The sequence below is a fragment of the Trachypithecus francoisi genome, unplaced genomic scaffold, assembly GCF_009764315.1.
Source record: "Trachypithecus francoisi isolate TF-2019V2 unplaced genomic scaffold, Tfra_2.0 Lachesis_group16, whole genome shotgun sequence".
Classification (NCBI taxonomy): domain Eukaryota; kingdom Metazoa; phylum Chordata; class Mammalia; order Primates; family Cercopithecidae; genus Trachypithecus; species Trachypithecus francoisi.
This window is the reverse complement of record NW_022681461.1, coordinates 81,178,933-81,196,632: the sequence shown is the minus strand read 5'-3', so window position 1 is coordinate 81,196,632 and position 17,700 is coordinate 81,178,933. Positions and strand designations below refer to the sequence as shown.

At 44.0% G+C, this 17,700-nt stretch overlaps 1 long non-coding RNA gene across 1 annotated transcript; it reads right to left on the bottom strand.

Moving 5' to 3' along the window:
• Positions 1-6,148: 6,148 nt before the first annotated feature.
• LOC117099397 lies at positions 6,149-13,757 on the bottom strand. The gene is made up of 3 exons (XR_004443800.1): positions 12,802-13,757; positions 9,300-9,399; positions 6,149-6,370 (listed from the first exon to the last, which is right to left on the bottom strand). It is a non-coding gene; the product is annotated as an uncharacterized LOC117099397 (long non-coding RNA).
• Positions 13,758-17,700: the final 3,943 nt, after the last annotated feature.

Genomic DNA, 17,700 nt, shown 5'->3' with positions numbered 1-17,700 from the left:
AACTGTTAATACTAATTTTAAGTATTTGTTTATAATAGTATAGTTGATTCTGTATGAATGACTATACTATTAAGTATGAACTTGGTACTCCTAAGTGAGTTATTGTTTAAATTACAGGCAAAACTATACACTACTAGAAAGTAACAATTTAAAATTTAAAAATAAAGTAGTTGGCTGGGCGTGGTGGCTCAAGCCTGTAATCCCAGCACTTAGGGAGGCCAAGGCAGGTGGTTCACGAGGTCAGGAGTTCGAGACCAGCCTGGCCAAGATAGTGAAACCCAGTCTCTACTGAAAATACAAAAATTAGCTGGGCACAGTGGTGGGCGCCTGTAATCCCAGCCACTCAGGAGGCTGAGGCTGGAGAATGGCTTGAACCCGGGAGGCAGAGGTTGCAGTGAGTCGAGATCGTGCCACTGCATTTTTTGCCTGGGTGACAGAGCAAGACTCCATCTCAAAAGGAAAAGAAAAAGAAAAAATAAAATATAATTGATTTCATGGTGTCTCCAAAACACACATTTAGAATTTTAACTTTGGCTATACATTGAACATAGTTAGATGACTATTTTTATGATACTTCAGTGCCTCTTCCAGGGTTGCATGACAGCATGTTTTTGCCTAGATAGTGCCATATTATTATTTTGTGCATTTGGGTAGTACTTTATATGCACAAAATGCATGCCAATCATATTATTAGTATTTCAGCAAAGCCCTACTGCGAGGTAGCTCAGCGTTCCTAAAGCCAAGCGTAAAAAGAAGTATGCAATTATCAGGAAGATGCTGACAAGGTTCAAGTGAAATATCGATGAACGATAATTCACTTTATTCAAAACAGAAGTTTCTTTAGATACATTTCAGCAGAACTGTCAAAACCTCTTTCTGTATTATTTGAATTTCCAGCCTTAGAAATGAACCCTAATTTTCAAAGAAGTAAGTGATTGTTATATTGGATCTTACTTTCAATGTTAGCCGCAACATTGAAAGTAACATCGAAAGACGTTTAGACCTCTTAGACCTTTGTGTAAGTTTATGAAGGCAATGTTTAAATCATTATTTCACATGTGATAACTCACTTGCATTCTTAGCCAGAGAAACTTTTTGAAAGCCAGATTAAAGTAAAGTAAAAATTAGGTGATCTTGTGGCAAAGAATCAGAATCATTCCACTTAATGGATTTAGGAGGGCCTCAAATTGCCTGGAATTTGCCATCTTAAAGAGGAAATTTTAGTTAATTAGCCTAAAACACTTACCTGTCATTACCTATATACAGACCAGCATAGTCCAAGAACCTGATCTAATGCAAGAGACGGCCCCAGTTCATAAAGGACTCAAAAAGAGAGGAGCAAACACAAATGAATGAAGTGAAATTATTTGTATCAGTTAGGGATTGTATTTGGCTGCCCTGAACAAAAACCCGACCACGAAGGCGTAATCCAAAACAAGTTTCTTTCTCTCATGTACACAGAGCCTTACAGGTGGGCACTGAGGCTGGTCTGGAGGCCCCATGGTGCCACCCAGGACTCGGGTTCTCCCTGTGTCACGGGCTGAATTGTGTCCCTCTCCTCCAAACTCATACACTGAAGTCCTAAACCCAGGACTTCAGAAAGTGACCTACTTAGAGATAGGGCCTTTATTTTTTTTTTTTATTTTTTTATTTTTTTATTTTTTTGAGACGGAGTCTCGCTCTGTCACCCAGGCTGGAGTGCTGTGGCTGGATCTCAGCTCACTGCAAGCTCCGCCTCCCGGGTTCACGCCATTCTCCTGTCTCAGCCTCCCGGGTAGCTGGGACTACAGGTGCCGCCATGTCGCCCGGCTAGTTTTTTGTATTTTTTAGTAGAGACGGGGTTTCACCGTGTTAGCCAGGATGGTCTCGATCTCCTGACCTCGTGATCCGCCCGTCTCGGCCTCCCAAAGTGCTGGGATTACAGGCTTGAGCCACCGCGCCCGGCCTGAGATAGGGCCTTTAAAGTAGTAATTAAATTCAAATGAGGCTGGTAGGGTGAGCCCCCATCCAATCTAATGGGGCAGTTGGACCCACAGAGAGATGCCAGGGGAAAGTTCACAAAAAGGAAAAGTCATGTGAGGACACCGCAAAAAGGTGACCATTTGTAAGACAAGGAGTCAGGCCTCTGGAGAAACCAAACTTTCCCATACCTCAATCTTGGACTTCCATGAACTGTGAGTCATTTACACCACTCAGTCTGTGGTATTTTATTACAGCAGCTCTAACAAACCAATATACCCTGTTGATTTGCTTTGACAGACTCCACATGTGGCTTTAGTTCCATGATTCAAGGTGGAGGCTCTACCTCCGGCCTCTCATCCTTGTTTCAGATGAAAAGCAGCAGAAACACGCTAAGAAGGAAGGGGACGACAACACAGACATCAGAAAAACAAGACTTTCTGGTAGCTTCCCAGCAGACTTTCTCGTAGCTTCAGGGGCAGACCTGAGTCAGAGTCTTCCATCCCACCCTGACTCCTGCCCAGCACTGTGGGAAATGGGGAGTAATGTTTCTTTTTTAAAAAATAAAAACTAGGCATATTGCCATCCGAAACAAAACTGAAGCTCTGCTAACAATGAAGAAAGGACAAATAAATATTAGGTAGGCAACCAGCAATGTCTACCATACTAGTTGTTTGAAATGTGAATGATAGAGACACATGAATGTATTGGTGCAAGCAAGAACATGTAGATTGGTGATTAGATCAATTAGAGGAAGAAGAGCTGGGCTAGAAGCAGAGGACCCAGACCCCATAATCCTGGCTTCAGGTCCTGCTTCTTCTATTTTCTTGCAGCTTGATTTTGAGAAATACACTTCACGTTTTTCAGCTGCTGTTTACTGTCCTGAAATAAGGATCATAAGGCTTTTCCTGTGTCCTCTCTCAAGGTTGTTATAAAATTTCAAAGTCAATAAAAATACAAAATTAACTGGGCATGGTGGCGCATGCCTGTAATCCCAGCTACTTGGGAAGCTGAGGCAGGAGAATCACTTGAACCGAGGAGGCAGAGGTTGCAGCGAACCAATATTGCGCCACTGCACTCGAGCCTGGGTGACAGAACAGAACTCCGTCTCAAAAAAAAAAAAATAGACTTCAAAGTCGAATAATGTATATAAAGTGCCTTGTATAATTGTGATGCAAGCATAAGCTGCATGTGGAGTATATTTTAAATGTTCTCAAGTGTGCACAAGGAGCTACATTCAAGAATGTTAATTCCAGCATTATTTGTAATAGCCAAAATTTGGTTTAAAAAAAAAAAAACAAAACCAAATGTCCATCAACAGTACAATAGATACATTTTTCTTAATTCATGTAGTGTGGCATAGCTTACAACAGTTGAAATAAGTAAAATTTGACAAAGCTAGGTGGTAGGTACTAAGGTATTCGTTATGCTACTCTTTTTTTTTCTCTGTATGATTGAAATATTTCATAATTTTATAAATTAGCCAAAAAGAAAAAAAAAAAAAAACAGCTTTGGGCAGTGTTTCTCAATATTTGGTTCACAAGCTACCTGCATCAAAATCACTCCAGATAAATGCAGATTGCTGGACCCCTGCTAGGCCCAGGACCAGAGAAACTCTAGTCTGTATTTCAAACAAAGCTACCAGGTGATTCCTAGAGGAGAACTGAGGCAGGGATTGGGAGGAGAAAAGAGTTTTGGGGCTGAGGGAAAGACTCAGGTAGAGGCTGGGGGAGTGCTGAAATTGTCATACCCCTCAGAGGCGAGGGTGGAACACTGGAGCTGGTTCTGCTGGACAGAGACATGGAGGGGAGTTCATCAGTGAGCAGCATCTATTAGTTAGGATTAAACTGTGAGAAATGGAGAACCCCAAATATCAGCGGTTTAAGTGAAAAAGCCTCGTATTTCCCTCTCGTGTGAAAGAAGTCTGCAGAAGCCAGGTTTGCTCCACACTACAGCTCTGCTTGCCACACCCACCTCTTGGCCTTAGATGACTGTTGAGATTCAGTCACCATGACCCCGTTGCAACCAACAGGAAGGAAGGGAGAGAAAATGGCCTATTCCCTCCCTTTAAGGAAACTTTCCAAAAGTATCACAAACTATTTCTGCTTGTATCTAGAGGGTAGTCACATGGCCATTCCTAGCTGGACAGAAGACGAGGACACTTTTTGTTTTATTCTGGATGGCCAAGTGCCTAGCTAACAATGGGGGCAGAAGAAGCTCTGTCACCATTGAGAAAGAGATGGAATTAGGAGGAGCCTAGTGGCTTCTGTCACACAAGTCCAGAGGGTTAAGAGCCTATGATAGCCTTGTTGAAAAGATCCAGTAAATGGTTGCGAAGACTACAGTTGCTGAGAGATGCTGGTCAGGTGATTTCTAGTGTAGCATGTAAGCTAGATCCTCGCTTCTCAAGTGTAGTTCATGGGCCAGCAGTATGGACATCACCTGGAAGCTGGCTAGAACTGCAAAATCAGGCTCAACCCCAGCCCTGCTAAATCAGAAGCTGGATTGTAACAGATCTCAAGCATGGGGCTAGAAGATCTCAGAAAAGAAAAAAGTTAGAAACTGGGGAGTTTGGTATCACAGACTAGAGGTGTGGGTGTCTTCTAGGTAAAGTGATGGTTGGGCTTCTGTGTGCCAGTTGGCTCCTTAAGCAAGTGAACGTAAGGCAGGAAAATAGGCAATTAGGGTAACCAAGGGTTAAGGCAGGAGCAAAAGAACAGCTGGTGCAGCCAGTTCTAGGCAAGATTAGGCAGCACACAGGCCACATCCTCACTCTTGTGATAACAAGATAGAAGTTTCCACTTTGGCCTCTGATTGACCACAGGCCAAGTCTTCACTTCAGCCTTTGGTTGGCCACAGGCCAATTCTTCATAGGGTGTAATCAATTGGAGGCCTCTAAAGGGCACCTAGGGGTGTTACCAAATTCTTTTAGTTTAATAAAAACCCTAAAGAACATGGCAATCCTGCCATGCTTGGTGGCTCACACCTGTAATCCCAGCACCTTGGGAGGCTGAGGTGGGCGGATCACTTGAGGCCAGGAGTTGGAGACTAGCCTGGCCAACACGTTGAAACTCCATCTCTACCAAAAAAAAAAAAAAAAGAAAGCAAAAAAACCAGAAATTAGTCTGGTGTGGTGGTGCACACCTGTGATCCCAGCTACTCAGGAGGCTGAGGCAGGAGAATCGCTTCAACCGGGAGGTGGATGTTGCAGTGAACTGAGATCACACCATTGTACTCCAGCCTGGGTGACAGAGTGAGACTCCATCTCAAGTAGAAGAACATTTAGTTTGGGTTCTAGAGCCACTTGCTGGAGCCTGCTCCCACTCTGTGGAGAGTGAACTTCTGCCTTAATAAATCTGCACTTTCATTGTTTCTGTCTTCTCTCATTGCTTCATTCTTTTGTTGCTTTGTTTGTGCATTTTGTTCAATTCTTTGTTCAATGTGCCAAGAACCTGGACAACTCACAGTCAAGACTTTCCATCCTATAACAAATGCAGAGGTGGCCAGAAAGCTGAGTGCTTCAACTCAGGGATGAGAGTGGAAGAAATTGCTAGAATATAACTAGGAACAAGAGAAAGAAAAGCACTTGGAAAGGAAGCAGTCTTGAAAACAAACTTTAAAAGAGTATCAGTGAAATACAGATTCAATTACCCTGCCCTGTGGACCAGGCAGTCCTTAATCCTCACAACAACCTTGAGTGGTAGGAACTATGATTTCCATTTCACGTGATGAAACCAAGCTTCAGAGATGATGGCTTGCCAAGATCACACACTAAATACTGACATAGCTCACTGTAACATCTTGTAGAGATCTGACCAGTTTACAAAGCACGATTAAATGCGTTATCTAATTTAAGCCTCACAATTACTTTGTGAAGTAAACAGAAAGTGACTGTTATTTTAATTTTGCAAGTAAAGAATTCTAGGACTTCTGATTCTCAGTCCAATGTTGTTTTGCTTTTCTCTCATTTTTCTTTCCTGATTTCCTGATTGATGATAATGAAGAAGAGATGTGAGTATGGGATTCCTCAAATCTGAATTTAACTGTGTTTGTGAGGGTCCAGCTCAGGGACAGACATTCAGTAAACCTTCCAATGATAGCTGATATTGTTGTTTTTATTATAATTACAACTGTTGGCTTTGTTCAAGAAAGCAATATTTATAAAAGTTATTTATTAGAGTGAGGAGTACAGAAACCAAATATGGAGGGGAAATTTGAATGAAGATACAATGTCAGGAATGAGGGAAGGAATGCTGAATAGTACTTCGGAGCCTGAACTTTGGAGTTAGACAAGTTGAGTTCACATGCCAGCCCATATCAGAATGGGGAGTTTGGGCAAAGTGGTTAACAGCCCATCACCTCCACTTCCTCATCTTCAAGGCTGATACTTCACAAGATATTATTATGAAGACTGAAAAAGATAAAGTACATAAGATGCTAGCCCAATGCTCAGAACAAATATTTAATAATTATAGCTATTATTAAATCCTGGTTATGGATGGAAGAGTGGACTTGGTAAACGTCCAAGCAGCAGCAGGTTCGAGAATAAAATAGCCTACATTGACTGCTTTGAGTGTTTATCAGTTTGTAGACTTCATTTATATCAACTTTAAAAAGGATAATATCTTTTCCTCAGGCCCACCGTTTTTACACTCTGATTATAATTAACTTGCCTTTTAATGATGTTGCATTCATGACTGATGTTTCCAAGTTGTAGGTTTTTTAATTCCTATATTTCTCATAAATGTATTTGGTAACTGAATCTAGCAAATGAGTACAAAACAAGGAGTCATAGCCCTTTACCTTTAATGTCTATGAAGTGAAAGAGATCAAAGGGGAAACTTTGAACTTACTGTCTCATTTATGAGAAGCCTTGGCACAATTTATGTAGGCGACAGATATTCTGCTTCCTAGAACCTTTTTGTTCCATCCCCAGAATCTATATTTTCCTTTAGTATATTGATTTCTTGTTACAGAGCGGGAATGGCTATTAAATATCTTTATTTGGGAGCTTGGGGGTGCCAGAATATGACAGGAAAAAATGCAGCAGTAGCTAAAGGACAGTTGATGGGGTGGGTGCAGGAGGGCCCAAGAGAAGGTAATCTCTGACTGGGAAATTATTTACAATTTGAAAGGCACAGAGACTTGCCAGAGGAAGAAAAGAGAGAGCAAATGAGAAAAGCATCCAATCACGATGAGCCCTTTGATGGATGAGGAAGATACTTTAAAAGATGAGAGAGCACTTTCCCCATCAGCCAGATGGCTCATCTAATCTCTCTTTGTAGCTAGCAGCACAGGGGAAAGATCCAGTGTAAAAAATTATGGAATATCTGTTGGGAATAAGCTGATGAAAGCCAATCACAAATCGAAGTGTTTTTCTTTTCTGTTTTGATGAGGGGACACTGATTTCTCTTTGGGGGTGGGATTGGATTTTGACTACCAAAATGTAGCTGGAAATTGAGTTGACTGATTATGAACAATGTTCCAAACACTGTTTATCTCAGCAATGCAAATAACATTTCTGTGGTGTATTTATAGTTTCAGAGCAGCCTCACCTGCATTTTCTGATTTTATCTTATAAATAGCCCTGTGAGGTAGGTGTCATTATCCTCATTTTATACTTGAGATAAGTGAGGCTTAGAAAAATTAATTAACAACAGTCTCCACACTTGGGTCTGTTTTACTATACTAGCTTTCTTTGGGTCTTCCAACAAATGGCAATCTATGGCCACAATTCCCGCAAAGAGCTTTTTTTTTTGGTGGGGGGAGGGGCGGGGGCAGGGGCATCTCTGCCAAGCATCTCCTAGGTTTCCATAATGTTTTTCCCTCCAAGCCAATTGCATGATCCTTGGCATCTCTCAAAAGCCTGAAGAGCCCATCTGAGGTTTCCTGGAGTGAGGGTGAGTGCTAGGAGTGGAAAAGGGTGGCACAGTCCTACCAGCCACTAAGCTGCTGCTTCCCTTGGCTTCGGGGGACCCTGTATCCTGGTGACATCACTGTTCCCTTGCAGTGCCCTCTCTTGTATCCCCTTAGAGCCCCTGGTCTGCCTTCCAGCCATCCTAAGTATCCCATCCCTTCAAAGTCTGTTTACTTCCATCCCCCTCAGGACATCTCAGCCAGGAAAGTCAATCACTTTTTGCACATTACTATCTCCTTGAGATAATTTCTAGCTTAGGGAACAAACAGCCAGGATAGAGAATGTCTTCCTTGGCCACAACGGGCATACTCCATGGGCAGAAAGTCTCCAGGCTTGAAGCTACTTCTCCACTTCCTCCCCTCCTGATAACTTCCTGGCCTGGTGGAACCTCCTCTATAATCAGTGGTCAATATGCTTAAAATTGTTCCTACACCCAGAGGACAGGGAGTCTTGCATCAGCTTGGCAGTGCAGAGTAACACCAGCTACAGTTACAGAGACCAGAATAGTTATTAGTTAGAACACAGAAATGCCTGTATTTGAACTTTGGTATCACCACTTGCTAACCGTGGTACGTTCTCTGTGACTCAGTGTATGCATCTTTCAAGTGGGGTAATAATAGTACATATGGAGTTAGAATGAGGATTAAAAGTGCTATATATGTAAAGTGCTTAGAACTGTTCCTGGCATTAAGAAAAGTTCCATAAGGATTAGATCAATTAAATTGTTTAAATTCTACTTTTTGATCAAAAGTGCCTACTCTATGCCAGGTTCCTTACATCTGAAATTCAGATGTCAGCTGGAGTTATCCTGACCCCTCAGATGGAGATAAGTGGTTTAGACCTCCTTTTCTATGGATTATGGTAAACCACATAATCTTCCAAAGAGTTCTTTGAATTCCAAAGGGTTCCTTATATTTCTTGACTAGCTCAGGCTCCCAACACCAGCTTCTTCAGAATTATTCTCATAAGGGATTGTTTTGCTGTGGTTCACATTGTGTCTTACAGATGTTTAATTCAAATTAATATTCACACGAAACTTATCGAGGCATTCACATATGTAGTGACATTTACTAAAGTTTGGAGAAAAGGAGGTTTTACATTACAAGAACCCAATCAATTTTTTAAAATATATACATATTTTTGAGATGGAGTTTCACTCTTGTTGCCCAGGCTGGAGTGCAATGGTGCGATCTCAACTCACCACAACCTCCACCTCCCGGAACCCAGTCAACTTTAAATTCAGTATCAGTCATATCTATTCTTTAAGGCCTTGGACCAGGTCCACATTTTAAGATCTGGCCTCCTGCTGAATTCCTTAATCTTTCTCTCTCTTCCTTTTTCCTAGTATCTCAGTCCATTCAGGCTGCTATACCAAAATATCTTATGCTGGGTAATTAATAAACAATAGAAATTTATTGCTCACAGTTCTGGAGGCTGAGAAGTCCAAGATCATGGTACCAGGATGGTCATGTTCAGATGAGGGCCCACTTTCTGATTCATAGATGGTACCTTCCCACTGTGTCCTAACATGGTGGAAGGGACAAATAAGCTCCCTTAGTCCTTTTTATAAGGGCACTAATCCCATTCATAAGGGATCTCTCCCCATGACCTAATCACTTCCCGAAGACCCCATGTCTTAATACTCTTGCATTGGAGATTAAATTGAAACATGTTAATTTTGGGAAAACACATGCATTCAGACCATAACCCCCACTATCTTTCCTCCTTACGCCTTCATTCCAGATTGCTCCAGACTCCAAATTCTTGTTTCATAATGCAGAACAATCCATTAAGTTCTCTCTAACCAGCTGTTTAAAAATCTGGCCAGCTGGGTGCAGTGTCTTACACCTGTAATCCCAACACTTTGGGAGGCCGAGGTGGGAGGATCATTTGAGGTCAGGAGTTTGAGACCAGCCTGAGCAATGTATTGAGACTCTGTCTCTACCAAAATTAAAAAATTAGGTGCAGTGGCATGCACCTGTGGTCCCAGCTACTCAGGAGGCTGAGACAGGAGGATTACTTGAGCTCAGGTGGTTGAGGATGCAGTGAGTCATGAGTGCAACACTGTGCAACAGCCTGGGCAACAGAGCAAGACCTTGTCTCCAAAAAAAAAAAAAAAAAAAGAGAGAAAGAAAAAAGAAAAACCTGGCTAAACTTTTAAAGACCACTACTTCTGTCACTCAAAAACCTTGCTAAAGATTAAAAAATTATCCTTTTTAAGGACTTCATTAAATTATTGGTCAGAAATTAAACTCATTCTCATTTGTGTTTGTATGTAGATGGAAAAGAGGATTTTTTTCTTCTTCTTGGAGTTAGAGTCTGGCTCTGTCGCCCAGGCTGGAGTGAAGTGGCACATGATCTTGGCTCACTGCAACCTCCGCCTCCTGGGTTCAAGCGAGACTCGTGTCTCAGCCTCCTGAGTGGCTGGAATTGCAGGCATGAGCCACTATGCCAGGCTAATTTTTGTATTTTTAGTAGAAACGGGGTTTCACCATGTTGGCCAGGTTGGTCTTGAACTCCCGACCTCAAATGATTCACCTGCCTCTGCCTCCCAAAGTGTTGGGATTACAGGTGTGAGCCACTGCACCTGGCCAAGGGTGGTTATTAAACACACATTATCTCAATTAGTTCTCACAGCAGTACTGCAAGGTAGGTCTGATTCCACCCAATTTTATAACTGGGAAAACTGAGAACCAGAGAGATTAAAGAATACACTCAAGGTCATCTAGTTGGGAAGGGGTGAGCAGAGTCAAGACCATGGGACCATGTCAGTCTGATGCCAAATCCTTCACTGTTTTCATACACCACACTGCCTCATATGTTATGCTTGGCCTTATGAATCTGAAGTATCCCAAGGTGATGACAGAGATTAGAGGAGACAAGTGCAACTCCTCCCTGAGGGAGCCAATTGCAGATGTCTTCATACACGATGTCCAGACCTGAGCCCAGCCTTCCAGGTGGGATCTGATCAGAACACAGGAGAGCAAAATCACCCACTATATTCTTTACCCTGGATTTCTAGTTATGAAATCTGAGGTGCCTTTGGCTCCTTGAACCCAAATTGTATTTATTGCTCATTCTTTCCTGGTTTTCAGCCAGTGGAAGCCCCTAAAACAAAGGTTCCCTTTAAGTTCTGGAGTCAATCCCAGGGTGGATCTTGCTTCACCACTTCTTATGAGAATTTAGGCAACTCAGTTCTCTTATTTAATCAACGATATCATTGATTGCACTAAAAGAGACCACAATACTATTTATCTCATAAAATTGTTAGAAGAATTAAATGAATTAATGCATACATGATGCTAACCCAGTATCTGGAACATTAAAAATTCAAGAAACATTAGATGTAATAGTAATACTTACAAATGCCCATGTCTTCTCCCACTTCTAGACAAATTTGGTCTCTCCACTACCCCATCTTCCCCCATTCCCAACACATACACACACAAACACATTACTGAAATGCACTCTCCTAAAGCAGAACATCTGGCCTTAGGAACCCTGGATTCAGGGTTTTTTTTGTTTTGTTTTGTTTTTGTTTTTTGTTTTGACAGAGTCTTGCTCTGTCGTCCAAGCTGGAGTGCAGTGGCACAATCTCAGCTCACTGCAACCTCTACTTCCTGGGTTCAAGTGACTCTTCTGCCTCAGCCTCCCAAGTAGCTGAGACTACAGGTGTGTGCCATCATGCCTGGCTAATTTTTTTTGTATTTTTAGTAGAGACGGGGTTTCCCCATGTTAGCCAGGCTGGTCTCGAACTCCTGACCTCAGGCAATCCACCTGCCTCAGCCTCCCAAAGTGCTGGGATTACAGGCATGAGCCACTACGCCCAGCTGGATTCAGTTCTATCACATGCTAGCTGCATGACCTTGGGAAAGGTGCTTAACTTCTCTAAGCTGCAGTTTCTTCCTCTGTGAAATGGAAACCATAATTGTGTTTTCAGTTAACTCACAGCATCATCATGAGGATTACATAAGGTAGAAATATAAGGAAGCTCCTTATTTATTGGGACATTATTTCCATTCTCCTTATAATGATGTTGGTAGTTTTTTTTAAAAAACTAATTACAGGTCTTTATACTAATCTCTATTAAAATGTATAGACTCATTTACGATTTATCAGATTAACATTGCTGCTCTATGTTCAGTCTTTGTATTTTTTTCTCATGTGATACATTTATCTGTGAGTTTTAAAAAACTCTATTCATATTAAAATGAAAGCATAGGACCCCATCCCTGCTAGTCACAAATTTTATTTTATTCATTAAGAGTAAATCCACAACAATGGGTTACATTATACACTGTTCTGGGGGCTATGACAGAGTCAAAGAAATAAAATTTGGGGTGTGTGCCCTCGAGTCTGTTAGTTCTTTGGGGAAATGACCTACATTCTTAACCTTAAATGTTAATATCTTTTTTTTTTTTTTTTTTTTTGAGGAGTCTCCCTCTGCTGCCCAGGCTGGAGTGCAGTGGCATGATCTCAGCTCACTGCAACCTCCGCCTCCTGGGTTCAAGCGATTCTTCTGCCTCAGCCTCCTGAGTAGCTGGGATTACAGGCATGTGCCGCCACGCCCGGCTAATTTTTATATTTTTAGTAGAGATGGGGTTTCACCATGTTGGCCAGGCTGGTCTCTAACTCCTGACCTCAAGTGATCTGCCCGCCTCGGCCCCCCAAAGTGCTAGGACTACAGGCCTGAGCCACCACTCCCTGCCCAAATGTTAGTATCTTGAAATAGTTATGCGTCATGCCAAAGAAATCTAGAAGACCTCAAACTGTCCAATCACAGAACAAACTTATAACTTTGATGGCGGTTGTCCTTAACAACATTCCCTGCGGGCCCTATCTGAAATGGAGGAGACATGACACCACAGAATTGCAAAATCTTAGGATTCATCACCTAACTTAAATGCTGAAGGGTTTGGACTAACCCTCATGTTTTACAGTTGAAGACAATGCCACTGGAGACGGACTTAACCCAAATCACCCGTCGGTGGCAGAGCCTGGACAAACCGATGTCTCCTCCCTTCACTCGTTCGGGGTTGTTGCTGGACTGCAGGGACCCGAAGTAGATAGAGAGGGGTATAGGGCACCGGAAGAAGAGGTATTTTGCAGGAATCTGTTTTTTCCTGCTCCCAAATCGATGGGATGTCAGCGAAGGATGGGTCTCGGGAGCAGAGAAGCTAACAAAGTCTTCTGAAAACCATCACTGAGGGTGCTGTGGTTGGGAACTCGAAACCCTGCCAAACAGTTAAAAGCGTTTCTGCGAATGTGGTTTCTGAGGGCGGGGAAGCCCTCCCCCGCCCCAGCGCCGGCCCCGCCCGCCGGGTGCCCGACAGTAACCCCGAGGCGTGCGGCAGCCCCAGCTGTCTTCAACGTAGCCATCTGGGAGACAAAAACCAGAAAATGTGCTCCTTCTTATTTGAAACCCAGTCTTTAGGTCTGGCCCCTCCCCAGCAGGAATGGGAACACTTAGTTTGCGCCCACGTGGCTCTTCCGCAGGCGTGTGCTCGGCTCGGAAGCGCGGAGCTCTGTCTGGAATAGGCCAGACAGAGCTCCTTTCCCGTCTGCCTTTTGCGGGAAGAAGGGATGTGGGGCAATCGGCACAGCTGAATAGGGGCCAGCTGTGGGAAAAGGGAGAGCGTGACAACAGATGGGGGAAGGAAGAAATGAGGGGTAATGGGACGTCAGGGCCAGGGTGACAGCTCAGAGGGCCCAATGTCGCCCCAGACCCAGAAATTAGGGCACGTATGCAAAGCTGACACCCTCCATTTGAGAGCGGAACCGAAACCATCACAAGATAAAAGCTCCGGACGCCCAGCCGCGGCGGGCGGCGCGCAAGCGCGCGAGGCCCCGAGTCTGACCTGGAGTTACCCCGCGCAGCGAGTCGCGGCGAAGTAGGTGAAAGGTAACTAGCAGACGCTGCTCTGGGCGACGGCCGCGGCGCGCGTGCGCGGGGCTGGGCCTTAGGTTCCGTTCTCCCCCAAGTTTCTCCAAGTCTGCACTTGACCAAACTGTGGGTGTGTCATGGGCCAGTGCATGAAGCGATGGAGTGGGGACATCGAGCCGATTTGGAAAATTCCTACCACCCACTCTGTGGAGAAATGAGGTCCAGACGTGGTGCAGGGGAGAGAACCACTTATTGAACACCTCGTGTGTGCGTGGCGGGCATGGTGCTGGGCGCCCTTGTTTTAATTCTCACAACCCTTTGAAAGACCTCAAAATGACCTCTCATGGAAGAGGAAACTGAGGCCCTGTGAATTCATTTAATTTGCCTGCGGTCATCCAATCAGTTAAGGGCAATTCCCATGAAGGGTGCGTGCTTCAAGGTGGGTTTTTGGCCCTAAAACACACAAACAACACCTGTAGCACATTTGGCAAGGCACCCTCATAGGCATTACTCATTCCATCCTTACCAGAAACCTATGAGGTAGTAGGTGCTGTGACTATTTCTTTTCGTAGATGGGGAAACCAAGACAAAAGGAAGTTGTTCTGGAATCCCACAGAGAATGTCAGAGCTGAGATTTTCTGTCCCATTTTAGAGAGATAAAAAGCTGAAAGCTCAAAGTCACGTTCTCCCACCGCCAATCTGAAGACCTTGGAGAGCTTCATGCTCTATGGGAGGAGTGGCCCAGACCATGCTACAGACGAAGTTCTCATTATTGGAGGTCTCCTTTGTGGGTTTCCATTACAAAATTACAAAGTGATCAACTCATCTAGAAGATAGTTGCGTTGTTCACTTATTAAAGGCAGGGACAGAGTGCACTACTCACAGTTGCTGACTTTGGTGTTTGTTGGGTGAGCTTATAGCTGAATGAACTGATTTTCAATCCCAGATTACTCAAGGGGGAAGCTGCCTTTGTGTCAGGCAATGGGTGAAGTAGCTTGTGTGTGACTTTTCCCAGAGGAGAGTTCTTGCATTCACACAGCAAACATACTTAGCACGCACTCTGTGGTGTTTATATAGCTGGAAAACAGATGGGAACTTCAAAGGACAGGAATGCCTTGCTTCTCTTGAAAATTCTGCTCTCAGTATTTGTCTTAGTCTTCTCGCGCTGGGTATTTAAACAACAGACATTTATTTCTCACAATTCTGGATGCTGGAAGTCCAAAATCAAGGTGCAGGCTGATTTGATTCCTGTTGAGGCCCCACTTTCTGGCTTGCAAACAGCCATCTTATCACTGTATGCTCTTATGACGGACAGACTTCTCTCTAGAGTCTCTTCTCATAAGGCGTGAATCCCATCGTGGGGGCTCCATCTTTACAACTTCATCTAAATCGAATTACCTCCCAAACAACCCACCTCCTAATCATCATACTGGAGGTTAAGGCTTCAACCTATGAACTGGGTGGAAGGGAGCCCAAAAATTCACTCATAACAATCCTCGATGTCTGGATGTTTGCCCACTTCCATACGTGGTAGAAGCCATGTATTCCCCCTACCCTGTCAGGGTTTCCTGTGACACAAGAAGTAGATCACCCAGGGAGGGGCACTGGAACCCAGTCACAACTCCTCCCACCCCACCAACCCCTTGGTGCCTCAGCTGCTCTTCAGAATCACAAAGGCCAGAAAACAGAAGCAGCTCTCCTCCTCTCCTAGGAGGCCTTGGAAACAGAGGGAGATGCAAATGGAAATTCCCCAAAAGGAAAATGCAAGGGAAGCAGAAAAAGCTGCAGCAAAGCGGGTCTGCCCCCTGCAACCCTCATTTCTTTCCAAGAATCCCCTCCCTTGAGTGTGCCGTCAGAGAATTGGAATGTCACTGCCCTGTCCCCCAAGACTGTGTTGCTGCTCAGGCTGATAAAGACAAAGGCTGCAATTGGACTCGCTTTGCCCGAATGTAACCCTGCCTTGAAGCCTTCCTGAGGTGACCAGGGGAGATCATGTGCTGCCTGATGCTGTCAAGATGCCTGTGTGAGCTGCCTGCCTGCTGGTGTTGGCAGGAAGAAGGCTGCTTGGGAACTTACATCAGCACCCTGTGGAGGGCTGAGAGCTTTGGCCATGCCAGGCCCTGTGCTGACGCTTGTAGTTGAATTCCTTCCCATATGATCCTCCACAGCCCTATGCAGTAAGCGGTGTGACCCCCGTTTTGCAGAGTATGAAACTGAGGCTCTGAGGAGGTAAGCGATTTCGCCACATCACCCAACCAGTAAAATGCACAGCTGAGACACAGCTCCTTTCACTGCTCTAGGCATTTAAACCCAACACCCCAATAGGACAGGCTCTTGCAGCTGGCTGGGAAAGTTGTCCCTAGGTTTCTTCCTTTCTTCGCTAATTATCCCAGAGAAATTTCAATAAAAATGTAGAACAAGGAAAATTCCAGGCCTTACACACAGTTAAGTAATGAGTGACTTTATAGAGGAATGAATGAATGAAGGCAGAGAATAAGGGTCGATAAAGTGCCTGTAATTGTGCCTGACACATAGTAAACAATCAATATTTCCCAAATGGTTGAATAAAGGAATAAGAATATCAAAGTATATGGAAGGGAAGAATTTCAGTGTGAGGTGCAAATATTTTAGGACAGCCATTTCCCTAACTTAATCTCACAGATAAAGTTTATAGTCCTGTTGGAATTTGAAGTTATTTTCTTTTCTTTCTTTTTTTTTTTTTTTTTTTTTGAGATGAAGTCTTGCTCTGTTGCCCAGGCTGGAGTGCAGTGGCATGATCTTGGCTCACTGCAACCTCTGCCTCCCAGGTTTAAGCAATTCTCCTGCCTCAGCCTCCTGAGTAGTTGGAATTACAGGCGTGTGCCACCACACCCGGATAATTTTTGTATTTTTTTTAGTAGAGACAGGGTTTCACCATGTTGGTCAGGCTGGTCTTGAACTCCTGACTTCGTGTGAACTCCTGACCTCGTGATCCGTCCGCTTTAGCCTCCCAAAGTGCTGGGATTACAGTGTGAGCTACCGTGCCTGGCCTGAAGTTCTTATTTTTTGATTATTGGTGAGAGATTTACTGACCCTAGCGGGTTATCAGTAAATATACAGAAAGTGGATGCAGCAATGCCCTGGTCCATGTCCCCTCCCTGTTGAGTTGCTTCTCTGAGTGTCTCGTATGTGATTTGTGCTGCTGGCTTTTATCATTAGGAAAGGCCTTTCATTCCATTCAAAAAAAGTTACTACTCTTTATGAAGCACTAAGTAGGTCAGTGCATAAGATATGGTCCTTGCTCCCTAGGTGAGGAAAACGTAAGGAGTCCCTGCTCTTGCTAAGGTATATATTTCAACACATCATTTAATCTTAGCAATCCTCATTTTCCCCATATATAAAATGAGTGTGCCGGGCGCGGTGGCTCATGCCTGTAATCCCAGCACTTTGGGAGGCCGAGGCGGGTGGATCACTTGAGGTCAGGAGTTTGAGACCAGCCTGGCCAATATGGTGAAACCCCGTCTCTACTAAAAATACAAAAAATTAGCCAGGTGTGGTGGCACGTGCCTGTAGTCTCAGCAACACAGGAGGCTGAGGCAGAAGAGAATCACTTGAACCCAGGAGGCGGAGGTTGCAGTGAGCTGAGATCACGCCAGCCTGAGCGACAGAGTGAGACTCCGTCTCAAACAAAAAAAAAAAGAAAACTATGTATCTATATGTGTGTGTGTGTATATATATGTATATATGTGCATGTATATATGTATATATGCGTATGTGTGTGTGTGTGTATATATATATATTAGCTGGGCATGGTAGTGGGCACTTGTAATCCTAGCTACTTGGGAGGCTGAGGCAGAAGAGGCTCTGAACCCGGGAGGTGGAGGTGGCAGTGAGCCAAGATTGTGCCATTGCACTCCTGCCTGGGCGACAAGAGTGAGACTCAGTCCCCCCAAAAAATAAA